General features: G+C 35.0%; 1 protein-coding gene across 2 annotated transcripts in view; it reads right to left on the bottom strand.

The window, feature by feature from the left end:
* Positions 1-13,833, bottom strand: part of ZBTB41 (zinc finger and BTB domain containing 41) — a 63,410-nt gene that overhangs the window by 9,355 nt on the left and 40,222 nt on the right. The gene's annotated exons all lie outside the window — the stretch shown is intronic.

Here is a 13,833-nt window from a genome sequence, read left to right as displayed (position 1 = left end):
GAATACTGGGAGACAGAGATTAGAGTTAAGGACTCACCAGTGAGGAGCTCTGGTAAAAACACCATGCTTTTAGTTGAGACCCCAATACAATGATGAACTAGTAGAAGAAAGGCAGATCAGAAGTAGCAAGAAATAGAACAAAGTCATCTCATATTCTACTTGCTTGTAAGACAAAATTAAATCTACCTGGAAGGAACACATCTTGAAGAGCTTCTGTAATTTTAAACTCACAAAATCTAAAGTTCAATACAAAGTGACCAGGTATGCCAAGAAACAGAACCAAATAAATGATCAAATGCCAAGTGAGGGGAAAAAATGCGATAGATACACCCAAAGCAAATATTACACATATAAGACTGGGACATCAAAATCGGTATGATTAATATGTACAGGAAAATATAGGAAAAGTAAATTTTGCCAGAGACTGGAGTCTATGGGGAAGAAAAGGAAACTCTAGAAAAGATAAGTGAAAATGTCGAATGTACACATAATTGGAGTCTCAGAAAGAAGACAGAGAATAGGCAACAGCAATATTTGAAAAGAAAATGGCTAAGAATCTTCCAGCAAAAGAAAGACATCAAGACACAGATTCAGTAAACACTATAAACCTTGCAAAATACAAAAAACAAAAACCACACTCACAAACACACACAAAGCAAGGCAAACTATAGTAAAATCACTGAAAACTAAAAACAGAAAAATCTGAAAGTCACCAATTAAAAAGAGACATTTCTTTCAAATGAGCAACAATAAGACTGACAGTGTATTTTCTCAATAAAAGCAAAACAAGCTCAAAAACCAAAAATAACCTATCTGAAATGCCAAATGAAAAAAGCTGCTAACATAAATTCTACAGTCAGAAAAAATATTACCTATGAGGTTAAATAGAAACACTTTCAAACAAATAATATGGTGCCAACAGATTGCATCAAAGGTAACTTTTCATGCATAAGGAAAATAACTCCAGGTGGAAGAACAGTAAACAGTAAAGAATGAATATATGGTTAAATCTAAATAATATTGATTATTTAAAATAAAAAAGTAATGTCTTTGTGTTTTAAGTGACATGAAGAATTAAAATATGTACAATACATAAGGGATAAGAAAGATAGGGGTGTTACAAGTATTTGTAGTTTCTGGAAAGTGATGAATAATTTCAATTATTATATTTATCTTTAGAAGGTAAGGGAGACTCTGTAACAATTTCAGAATGTACATTGTTATCTTCAGCGTAACCACTACAAGACTAATGAAAGAACACACAATTAAGAAGCTAATTGAGGGAAAAATGACAAAAACAATACTTAATGATTATAAACCAAGTGAAGACAAGAGAAAAAAGCATCAAGGAATCAATTGTGTAAACACCATGATGATATATTCAAGCCCAAATAAATGAGAAATCACATATAATATAAATGAACTAAACATACTAATATAAAAAACAAAGATAATCAAAATAGATAATTAAAAAATACCAAAAGATACATATTTTAAATATAAGTCCAAGGAAGGCTTGGAAGTAAAAGAAAAAATATGTCATATAAAAGTATCCAAAAGAGTGCTATTAAATCTTTATCCCATAATAAAGAGCAATATTTTATAATGATATAGAAGACTGTTCAACAGAAATATATGACTAATAATATCTAATGCATATTAGATATATTTATATATATACACCTATATCTAATAATATAACCTTAAAATACATAAAGCAAAAAATAGAAAAAAAATCAAAAGAAAACAATTTACAATCATGGTTACAGTAGAGATTTTAACATAAATCTCTCAGTAACTTACACAATAAGTAGTAAAAAAAATCAAGAATGTAGAATATTTGAATAGAATATCTTCTCTGACAAGAGTAGAATTAAACTAGATATCAGTAACATAAACTTGCTTAGAAAATCCCCAAGTATTTCATAATTGGGTAATACAATTTGAAGTAAACCATTAATAAAATAATAAATTAAAATAGACATTAGAAAATGTTTAATTGAATTATAAAGAAATACGAAATTTTCATATAAAGAAATATGAAAAATGAGGTATAGAATGTAACTAAAGCGGTATTTAGAGGATAACCATGGCTTTAAAATACAGACAATAATAACAAATACTAAAACTTAACAACTTAGGCATCCACATGAAAGAGGCAGGGAAAGGCAAATTAAAAAAAAAGAAGAAGAAGCCAGTGGCTGGCAAGATGGTCAAATAGGACCAGCTCTGGTGTGCAGCTCCCAGCAAGATCAATGCAGAGGGTGGGTAATTTCTGCATTTCCAACTGAAGTAACTGGCTCATCTCATTGGGACTGGTTAGACAGTGGTGCAGCCGCAGAGGGTGAGCTGAAGCAGGGTAGAGCGTTGCCTCATCTGGGAAGTGCAAGGGGTTGGGAAACTCCCCCTTCCAGCCTAAGGAAGCACTGGGGGACTGTGCCATGAGGAAAGCTGCATTCCAGTCCAGACACTAAGCTTTTCCCATGGTCTTTGAAACCCACAGACCAGGAGAGAATAATATAGAATAGACATTAGAAAATATTTTTAACTGAAGTATAAAGAAAATAAGAAATTAAAAATGAGGTATAGAATGTAACTACACCACCAGGGACCTGGGTTTCAAGCACAAAACTAGGTGGCCACTTAGGCCAACAGTGAGCTAGCTGCAGGAGTTTTTTTACATACCCTAGTGGTTCCTGGAATGCCAGTGAGACAGAGTTGTTCACTCCCTTGGAAACGGGGCTGAAGACAGTGAGCCAAGTGTTCTAGCTCAGTAGATCCCACCCCCACAGAGCCCAGCAAGCTAAGATCCACTGGCTTGAAATTCTCACTGCCAGCACAGCAGTCTGAGGTCCACCTAGAATGCTCAAGCTTGGTGGTGGTAGTGGGAGGGGTCTAACTTTACTAAGACTTCAGTAGGCAGTTTTCCTCTGACAGGTCTGGAAGTTTGGACTAGCAGAACTCAACATAGCATAGCAAAGCAGCTATGGCCAGACTGCCCTTCTAGACTCTTCATCTCTGGGCAAGGCATCTCTGAAAGAAAGGCAGCAGCCCCAGTCAGGGGATTATAGATAAAACTCCCATCTCCCTGGGACAGAGCACCTGGGGAAAGAGGTAGCTGTGGGCACAGCTTCAGCAGACTTAAACGTTCCTGCCTGCTGACTCTGAAGAAAGCAGTAGATCTCCCAGCACAGCACTCAAGCTCTGCTAAAGGACAGACTATTTCCTCAAGTGGGTCCCTAATCCCTGTGCCTCCTGACTGAGAGACACCTCCCAGCAGGGATTGACAGACACCTCATACAGGAGAGCTCTGGCTGGCACCTGGTGGGTACCCCTCTGGGATGAAGCTTCCAGAGGAAGGAACAGGCAGCCATCTTTGCTGTTCTGAAGCCTCCACTGGTGATACCTAGGAAAACAAGGTCTAGAATGGACTTCCAGCAAACTCCAGCAGACCTGCAACAGAGGGGCCTGTTACAAGGAAAACTAACAAACAGAAAGGAATAGCATAAACATCAACAAAAAGGATGTAAACATAAAAACCTCATCCAAAGGTCACCAACATCAAAGACCAAAGACAGATAAATTTAGGAAGATGAGGAAAAGCCATCACAAAAAGGCTGAAAATCCCAGAAACCAGAATGCCTCTTCTGCTCTAAAGAATCACAACTTCTGATCAGCAAGGGAACAAAACTTGACTAAGAATGAGTTTGATGAATTGACAGAAGGAGAATTCAGAAGATGGGTAATAACAAACTCTTCCAAGCTAAAGAGCTGAGAAACACAGCATGAGAACTTTGTGAAGCACACATAAGTATCAATAGCTGAATTGATCAAGTGGAAGAAAGGATATCAGAGATTTAAGATCAACTTGATGATATAAAACATGAAGACAGGATTAGAGAAAAAAAGAATGAAAAGAAAAAACAAAGCCTCCAAGAAGGATGAGATTATATGAAAAGACCAAACCTACTTTTGATTGGTGTACCTGAAAGTGACAGGGAGAATGGAACCAACTTGGAAAACACGCTTCAGGATATTATCCAAGAGAACTTCCCAGCCTAGCAAGAAAGGCCAACATTCAAATTCAGGAAATACAGAGAACACCACAAAGATACTCCTCAAGAAGAGCAACCCCAAGACATGGAACTGACAGATTCACCAAAGTTGAAATGAAAGAAATGTTAAGGGCAGCAAGAGAGAAAAGTCAGGTTACCCACAAAGAGAAGCCCCATCAGACTAACAGCAGATCTCTCTTCAGAAACTCTACAAGGCAGAAAAGAGTGGGGGCCAATATTCAACATTCTTAGAAAAAAAACAATTTTCAACTCAGAATTTCATATCCAGCCAAATAAGCATCATAAGCAAAGAAGAAATAAAAACCATTGCAGATATGCAAATGCTGAGAGATTCTGTCACCTTACAAGATTCTGGCCTTACAAGAGCTCCTGAAGGAAGCACTAAACATAGAAAGAAAAAAACTGGTACAAGCCACTGCAAAAACATACCAAATTGCAAGGACAATCAACACTATAAGGAACCACATAAACTAATGGGTAAAATAACCAGCTAGCATCATAATGACAGGATCAAATTCACACATAGCAATATTGTAAACAGGCTAAATGCCCCAATTAAAAGACACAAACTGGCAAATTGGATAAAGAGTCAAGACCCAACAGTATGCTGTATTCAGGAGACACATCTCACATGCAAAGACACACATAGGTTCAAAATAAAGGGGTGGAGGAATACTTACCAAGCAAATGGAAAGCAGAAAAAAAAAAAAGCAGGAATTTGAATTCTAGTCTGTAATAAAACAGAGTTTAACAAAGATCAAAAAAGACAAAGAAGGCCATTACATAATTGTAAAGGGATCAATGCAACAAGAAGAGCTAACTATCCTAAATATATATGCACCTAATACAGGAGCACCCAGATTCATAAAGTAAGGTTTTAGAGACCTACAAAGAGACTTAAGACTCCCACACAATAATAGTGGGACACTTTAATACCCCACTGTCAATATTAGGCAGATAAATGAGACAGAAAATTAACAAGGATATTCAGAACTTGAACTCAGCTCTGGACCAAGTGGACCTAATAGACATTAACAGAGCTTTCCACACCAAATCAATAGAATATACATTCTTCTCAACAGCACATCACAGTTATTCTAAAATTGACCACATAATTGGAAGTAAAACACTCCTCAGCAGATGCAAAAAAACAGAAACTGTAACAGTCTCTCAGACCACAGTGCAATCAAAGTAGAACTAAAAATTAAGAAACTCACTCAAAACCACACAGCTTCATGGAAACTGAACAACCTGCTCCTGAATGACTACTGGGTAAATAACAAAATTAAGACGGAAATAAATAAGTTCTTTGAAACCAATGAGAACAAAGGCACAAAGTACCAGAATCTCTGGAACACAGCTAAAGCAGTGTTTAGAGGAAAATTTATAGCACTAAATGCCCACAGAAGAAAGTGGTAAAGATACAAAATCAACACCCTAACAATCACAATGAAAAGGATTAGAGAAGCAAGAGCAAACAAATTCAACAGCTAGCAGAAGACAAGAAATAACTAAGATCAGAACAGAACTAAGAGATAGAGACACAAAAAACACTTCAAAAAAAAAAAAAATCAGTGAATCCAGGAGCTGCATTAAAAAAAAAAAAAGATTAACAAAATAGATAGACTGCTAGCCAGACTAATATAGAATAAAAGAGAAAAGAATTAGACACAATAAAAAATGATAAAAAAAAAGATATCACCAATGATCCCACAGAAATACAAACTACCATCAGAGAATACTATAAACACCTCTACCCAAATACTAGAAAATCTAGAAGAAATGGATAAATTCCGGGACACATATACCTTCTCAAGACTGAACCAGGAAGAAGACGATTCCCTGAATAGACTAGTAACACGTTCTGAAATTGAGCCAGTAATTAATAACCTGCCAAAAAAAGCCTGGGACCAGACAGATTTACAGCCATATTCTACCAGAAGTACAAAGAGGAGCTGGTACCATTCTTTCTGAAACTATTCCAAACAATAGAAAAAGAGGAACTCCTCCCTAACTCATTTTATGAGGCCAGTATCTTCCTGATACCAAAATCTGGCAAAGACACAACAAAAAAATTGCAGGCCAATATCCCTGATGAAAATTGATGCAAAAATCCTCAATAAAATTGGCAAACCTAATCCAGCAGCACATCAAAAAGTTAATCCATCACGATCAAGTCGGTTTCATCCCTGGGATGCAAGGCTGGTTTAACATAAGCAAATCAATAAACGTAATCCATCACATAAACAAAACCAACGACAAAAACTATGTGATTATCTCAAAAGATGCAGAAAAGACCTTCGATAAAATTCAACATCCTTCCTGCTAAAAACTCTCAATAAACTAAGTATTGAAGGAATGTATCTCAAAATAATAAGAGCTATTTAAGACAAACCCACAGCCAGTGTCATACTGAATGGGCAAGAGCTGGAAGCATTCCCTTTGAAAACTGGCACAAGACAAGGATACCCTCTCTCACCACTTCTATTCAACATAGTATTGGAAGTTCTGGCCAGGGCAATCAGGCAAGAGAAAGAAATAAAGAGTATTCAAATAGGAAAAGAGGAAGCAAAATTGTCTCTGTTTACATATAACATGATCGTATATTTAGAAGACCCTGTCATCTCAGCCCAAAATCTCCTTAAGCTGATAAGCAATTTCAGCAAAGTCTCAGAATACAAAATAATGTGCAAAAATCACAAGCATTCATATACACCAATAATAGACAAACAGAGAGCCAAATCATGAGTAAACTCCCATTCACAATTGCTATAAAGAGAATAAAATACCTAGGAACGCAACTAACAAGACATGTGAAGGACCTCTTCAAGGAGAATTACAAACCACTGCTCAAGAAAATAAGAGAGGACACAAACAAATGGGAAAATATTCCATGCTCATGGATAGGAAGAATCAATATTGTGGAAAAGGCCATACTGCCCGAAGTAATTTAGATTCATTGCCATCCCCATCAAGCTACCACTGACTTTCTTCACATAACTAGAAAAAACTAGTTTAAATTTCATACGGAACTGAAAGAAGCCCATATAGCCAAGGCAATCCTAAGCAAAAAGAACAGAACTGGAGGCATCATGCTACCTGACTTCAAACTATACTACAAGGCTACCAAAACAGTATAGTACTGGTACCAAAACAGATATAAAGACAAGTGGAACAGCACAGAGGCCTCAGAAATAATGCCACGCATCTCTAAGCATCTGATCTTGGGCAACCTGACAAAAACAAGCAATGGGGAAAAGATTTCCCATTTAATAAATGATGTTGGGAAAACTGGCTAGCCATATGCAGAAAACTGCAACTGGACCCCTTCCTTACACCTTATACAAAAGTTAACTCAAGATGGATTAAAGAGTTAAATGTAAAACCTAAAACCATAAACATGCTAGAAGAAAACCTAGACAATACCATTCAGGACATACGCATGGGCAAGACTTCATGACTAAAACACCAAAAGCAATGGCAACAAAAGCCAAAATACGGGATCTAATTAAACTAAATGGGATCTAATTAAACTAAAGAGCTTCTGGACGAAGGAACTATCATTAGAGTGAACCGGCAACCAACAGAATGAGACAATATTTTGGCAATCTATCTATCTGACAAAGGGCTAATATCCAGAATCTAAAAGGAACTTAAACAAATGTACAAGAAAAAAAAAAAACAAACAACCCCATCAAAAAGCAGGTGAAGGATATGAACAGACACTTCTCAAAAGAAGATATTTATGTGGCAAACAAACACAGGAAAAAAGCTCATCATCACTGGTCATTACAGAAATGCAAATCAAAACCACAATGAGATACCATCTCATGTAGTTAGAATGACAATCATTAAAAAGTCAGGAAACAACAGATCCTGGAGAGGATGTGGAGAAATAGTAAGACTTTTATACTGTTGGTTGGAGTGTAAATTAGTTCAACCATTGTGGAAGACAGTGTGGTGATTCCTCAAGGATCTAGAAATAGAAAAACCATTTGACTCAGCAATCCCATTACTGGGTATATATCCAAAGGATCATACATCATTCTTGTATAAAGACACATCCACATATATGTTTATTACAGCACTATTCCCAATAGCAAAGACTTGGAACCGGCCAAAATGCCCATCAGTGATAGACAGGATAAAGAAAATGTGACACATATACCCCATGGTATACTATGCAGCTGTAAACAAGGATAAGTTCGTGTCCTTTACAGGGACATGGATGAGCTGGAAACCATCATTCTCAGCAAACTGACACAGGAACAGAAAAGCAAACACCACATGTTCTCACTCATAAGTGGGAGTTGAACCATGAGAACACATCGACACATGGAGGGGTACAGCACGCACTGGAGCCTGTCAGGGGGTGGAGGCTCTGGGGAGGGACAGCATTAGGAGAAATATCTAATGTAGGTTGATAGATTAGTGAGTGCGGCAAACCACCGTAGCATATGTATACATATGTAACAAACCTGCATGTTCTGCACGTGTATCCCAGAAATTAAAATATAATTTAAAAAATAGAAGAAATACAAACAAAAAGGGAGAAATACAAATGAGAAGGCAGAAATGAAAAATATAACAAATGAACAAAGAGAAAAATCAGCAAAACCTAGTGGCTCTTTCTGAAGATTAATGAAATCAATAAATCCTTAGGAAGAAAAGACACATTACTTATGACAAAAATGAATAAAAGGTTGTCACTACAGACACTATCATTGCTAAAAAGATAAATAACAAAATACCCCAAATTCTGCCAATAGATTTCATATTTTAGATTAATAGAATTCCTTAAATGTGAATAAATAAATTGAAAATATGACAGCTCTTTAACTGTCATACTAAAATGGAAATTTAAAAAACACACTTAAAAGAATCTTTAATCAAAACCTTTCTCTAAAGAAAACAAACTCAGGAACTTATTCTGTGAATTCTTCCAACCACTAATAAGAAAATGATGCCAATTTTACACAAATTCCTCCAGAGAACTAACAAAGATAAATTATTTCCCAAATCATCTTTTGAGACCAGGATAGTTATAATAACACAGCCTGTCAGGGACACTACAAGGGAAAAGATATAGGCAATATGTCGTGTGAAACAAAAAACTGTACAAAATATAAGTGAATTGAATTCAATTATAGAAGACATTATATCATGAAGAGGATATATGTATTTGTATATCTGAACATTTGTTTGTATCTTTGTTTATTTATTTTTGAAACAAGTTCTCACTCCATCACCCAGGCTGGAGTGCACTGCAGTCTCAATCTCCCAGGCTCAGGTAATCCTCCCACCTCAGCCTTTCAAGTATCTCAGACTGCAGGCATGTGCCACCACATCTGGCTAATTTTTATAATTTTTGTAGAGAAGGTGTTTCACCATGTTGCCCAGGCTGGTCTTGAACTTCTGGGGCTAAAGCAAATCATCCACTTCGACTTCCCAAAGTGCTTGGATTATAGTATGAGCCATAGCACCCAGCATAAACAAGATATATTATATCCTTAATACACCATGAAGAGGATGAACAAGATAATATATCATTAGTAAGGTACTATATCAAACCAGTCTAGGTTTATTCCAGAAATGAGGTTTAATATTCAAAAATCAATCATATAGTTTATCACAGTAATAAAATAAAAAATATGATCACCTCAATCAATGTAGAAAAAATATAAAACTCAACAACTATTCATGACAAAAACTCTAAATAAACTAGGGATGGTAATTTCCTTATCTAATACTATCTACAACAAAACCTATAGAAATCATATTTAATTGTGAATTATTGAAAGCTTTTTCTTTGAAGATGAGAATAAGAAAATAATGTCTACTATCATTGTTTTTACTGGAGATGTGACCAAAGCTATAAGGCTGTATTCCCTAACCCAAAAGACTGATAGAGAGAGAGTTATAAAGACTAAAGGGTAAAATGACCTGTCATTATTTATAGATGACCTGTTTGCATGCTTTAAAAAGTCAAAAAAAAGCTAGAGGTAAACTATAAAAGTTAGTAAGAGAATTTAGCAAGGTCATTGGATAAAAAGTCAATAAACAAACTGAACTCTATTCCTATATACCAGAAACAAAAAATAAAATAAAATTTGAAAAATGTTTAAAATTTCATATAAAAATATCAAACACCTAGGTATAAATCTAATGCAAAATGTGTCAGATAGCTACACTGAAAACCACAAAACATCTTTGAAAAAAATCTAAACAAATTAATGGAGATGTTCATAGACTGGATGATACAATGTTGTAAAGAAAATCAATTAAGGAAAAGTTGACCACAGGTTCAATGAAATTCCAATAATTCCCATCAAGTATTTTTGTGTGTGGAAATTAACAGACTATTTTTTAAATTTACATAAAAATACAAAGGGACAAAAATAATAAACACATTTGAAAATAAGAAGGTGACAAAGTACACATATGATCACTTAATTTACAACAATATACCAATTAAATGTAGTGAGAAAAGGATTGTTTTTCCAAAACCTAATGCAAAAGCAACTGGATAACCATATATCAAAAAAGGAACTTTCACCTTTACCTAATAACAAACACAAAACATATTATAGAAAGTTCGTGGATCTAGATATGAAAGTTAAATCTGCTAGAAGGTAATAGCAAAAAATAGTAATGACTTTTGGGTTAGGCAAAAGTTTCTTAAGGAGGACACATAAGGATTGTAAAGAAAAAAAATAATACATGACTTCTTTTAAACTCAAAACCTTTGTTCATCAAAAGACATCATTACGAGTGAAAAGCTAAGTCTCAGAGGAGAAGATATCTATACTATATATATTCAGAATGTAGAAAGAATACCTACAAACCCATTAAAAAAGACACTCCAATTTTTAAAAAATAAGCAGAGAATTAATCTAGTATTCCATAAAAGTAGATACCCAAATGGCCAATAAGCATAAGAACAGGGAAACAACAACATTACTCATCACAGAGGTGCAAATTGAAGCCACTTTCAGATAATGCTACACATCTATCAGATAGATTTAAAAAAAAAACAGCATCAAATGTTAGTGAAATGTGGAGCAATTGAGATTCTCATACACAGTTAGTGGTGTTGTAAACTAACACAATTACCTTGAAAAACTATTTAGTAGTATCTACTAAAGTAGAACATATGCATATCCTATGAGCCAGGAATCCTAGGGCCATGAATATATCCAAGAAAAACGAATGCATATGTGTATGAAAAGACATGACAAGCATGTTCACAACAGCTTTATTCATAAGAGAGCCAAGCAAATATAAACCAAGAATCCAAAAAAGTAGAATGAATAAATTGTGACAGTCCTATGAAGATGAAAATGAAAAGAAAATTACTGCCTTAAGGGAATTCACACTCAAGTAAAAGAATCCAGACCAAAAAGATTACATACTACCTGATTCCATTTATATGAAGTTCAGACAGACACAACTAATTTTTGGTGCATTAATATAAGTCAAAATAGTCATTATCTTTGCAAGGAGGTTACTGACTGGGAGGAGCCATGGAGAATCCTTGTGAAGTCTTGGTAGTATTTTATATCTTGATCTGAATAGTGGCTACATTGATGGATTCATTCATAAAAATTAATTGAGCTGTTTGAGATTTGTGCACTTTGTGTGCTATACTTCAATAAAAAAAAACTTACAAAAAATTCACTTTAAATAAAAAGTCAGTCAACATTAAAATCAAGTCCTAAATTTGTGATCATGTTTATGCCAATTTAATAAATGTGTCAACAAGACAACTGTTAAAGAATAGATGTAATCACTCGTAATCACTACATTCTGAGGACTGCAAAAGCAAAACTCGTGATTAGAATAAGCCATTTGTAGAAGAAAATATTATATACATTTTCCAACTAATTTATCTAACTGTGTGGTTTAAAAAAAAAATCAAAGAAATTGGGCCGGGCGCGGTGGCTCATGCTTATAATCCCAGCACTTTGGGAGGCCAAGGCAGGTGGATCATGAGGTCAGGAGTTTGAAACCAGCCTGGCCAACACAGTGAAACCCCATCTTTATTAAAAATACAAAACTTAGCTGGGCATAGTGGCAGGTCCCTGTAATCCCAGCTACTTGGGAGGCTGAGGTAGGAGAATCGCTTGAACCCACGAGGTGGAGGTAGCAGTGAGCAGAGATCATGCCACTGCACACTCCAGCCTGAGTGACAGAAGTAGACTCCGTCTCAAAAAAAAAAAAAAAATCAAAGAAATTAAAGAATAGTCATGGGAGAACATAATACATTTATTTACTCAACAAATATTTATCGAGTGCCAAACTTGTCACAAGCCCTAGGATATGCACTGATTATACAAACTCATTTGAAGCAATTAGGTGTACTGAACTAGCCAAAAACCGAAACAAACACATTTTATTGTTTCTGCAGATGAGGATCTAAAGAAATGGCATACTAACAGAAGAAAAAAAGGTATAGAGGGAATCTAGTTTAGGAAATTCTAAAAACAAAAATTTAGCGGCAAATATATAATGCACTAAGGGTATCCTAAGAAAATCTGAAGAACAAAATTTTTCTGGTCACCTTCTGTGAGGGTAAGGACAGTTTGATATTTTTTTACCATTTCCTAGATAAACTATTCCATAAAATTATTTTACTCTCTATATAGAGTAACATTTGGCAATTTTCCTTCTGATTAATAAATTCAGCCATTCTCCTTCCTTGATAACAACACCCTAGCTAGTAAACGTTAATATCTCATTTTCTAGAAGGTAAATTAATAACATTCTGGTTAATCTATTCCCAGTGTTTACTGTGAAGAATTACTCACAATAATTATAACTCTCAATGCACAGATAAAATTGAGTTTCTGAACCTATAAATCTCAACAATGGACTTGGGAACATGGTTACCACTTCTTGGAGGAAAAAAAAAAAAAAACACTCTGTGAAGTCCTGTCTGGGTAGACTATTGGTAACTTTAGATTGGGAGTTGATAAATAAAGTTTTATTGGAACACAGCCATGCTTATCTGTTTATACATTGTCTGTGGCTGCTTTCACATCACAACAGCAGAGGTGAATGATTGCCACAGAGACTATTGGCTTGCAAAGCCTGAAACATTTACTATCTAGCCCTTTACAAGTATTTGTTGATTCTTGCCTTCTATTATTTTTCCCTTTCATTTCATAATAGTCATAGTGTTTGTCTTATTCCATAACAGAGCTCATTTCCTCAATTTTCAAAGGGCAGAGAGACTTGTCTCTAATATCAATTAAGTGTGAAATATCTGGAGATTGATGTTCCACATTGTCACTGATCACCAACCGATCACTATAAATCAGTGTTCTGAAAAATTCTGATGCAATGTAGTCAGCACTAAATTTCTCCTCTGGAAAACTGCTTGAAGTTTTATAAGTCTTAATTCATCAATGGTTTCAAATTAACTTTCTATAAGTTCACCACCTCTTTCAAGTCATGAGTTCTATTGGGTTAATTATTTACAAAAGATATGGAAGATGCCATTAAGTTCTTTCTGTCATTTCATACTTTTATTTATGCACTGCCAAATTATGCTTTTTTTTTTTCCCATTTGGAGACGGGTGTAACTTTGCTTTTAACAGCAGTGCTGTATCAGTGGTAAATCCTTTATTGCAACTATTTGCTACTAATATTGTCCAAATTCAGTTATTTCCCATTCTAATATTCATGAAATCATTTATTTTTCTCTTCCAGAATAGCATCTTGACCATATCTAAATGGAATATAAAACAAAGCAGCA

This window comes from Saimiri boliviensis, chromosome 14 (assembly GCF_048565385.1).
Source record: "Saimiri boliviensis isolate mSaiBol1 chromosome 14, mSaiBol1.pri, whole genome shotgun sequence".
NCBI classification, from domain to species: Eukaryota; Metazoa; Chordata; class Mammalia; order Primates; family Cebidae; genus Saimiri; species Saimiri boliviensis.
This window is presented reverse-complemented; position numbering and strand designations above follow the sequence as displayed.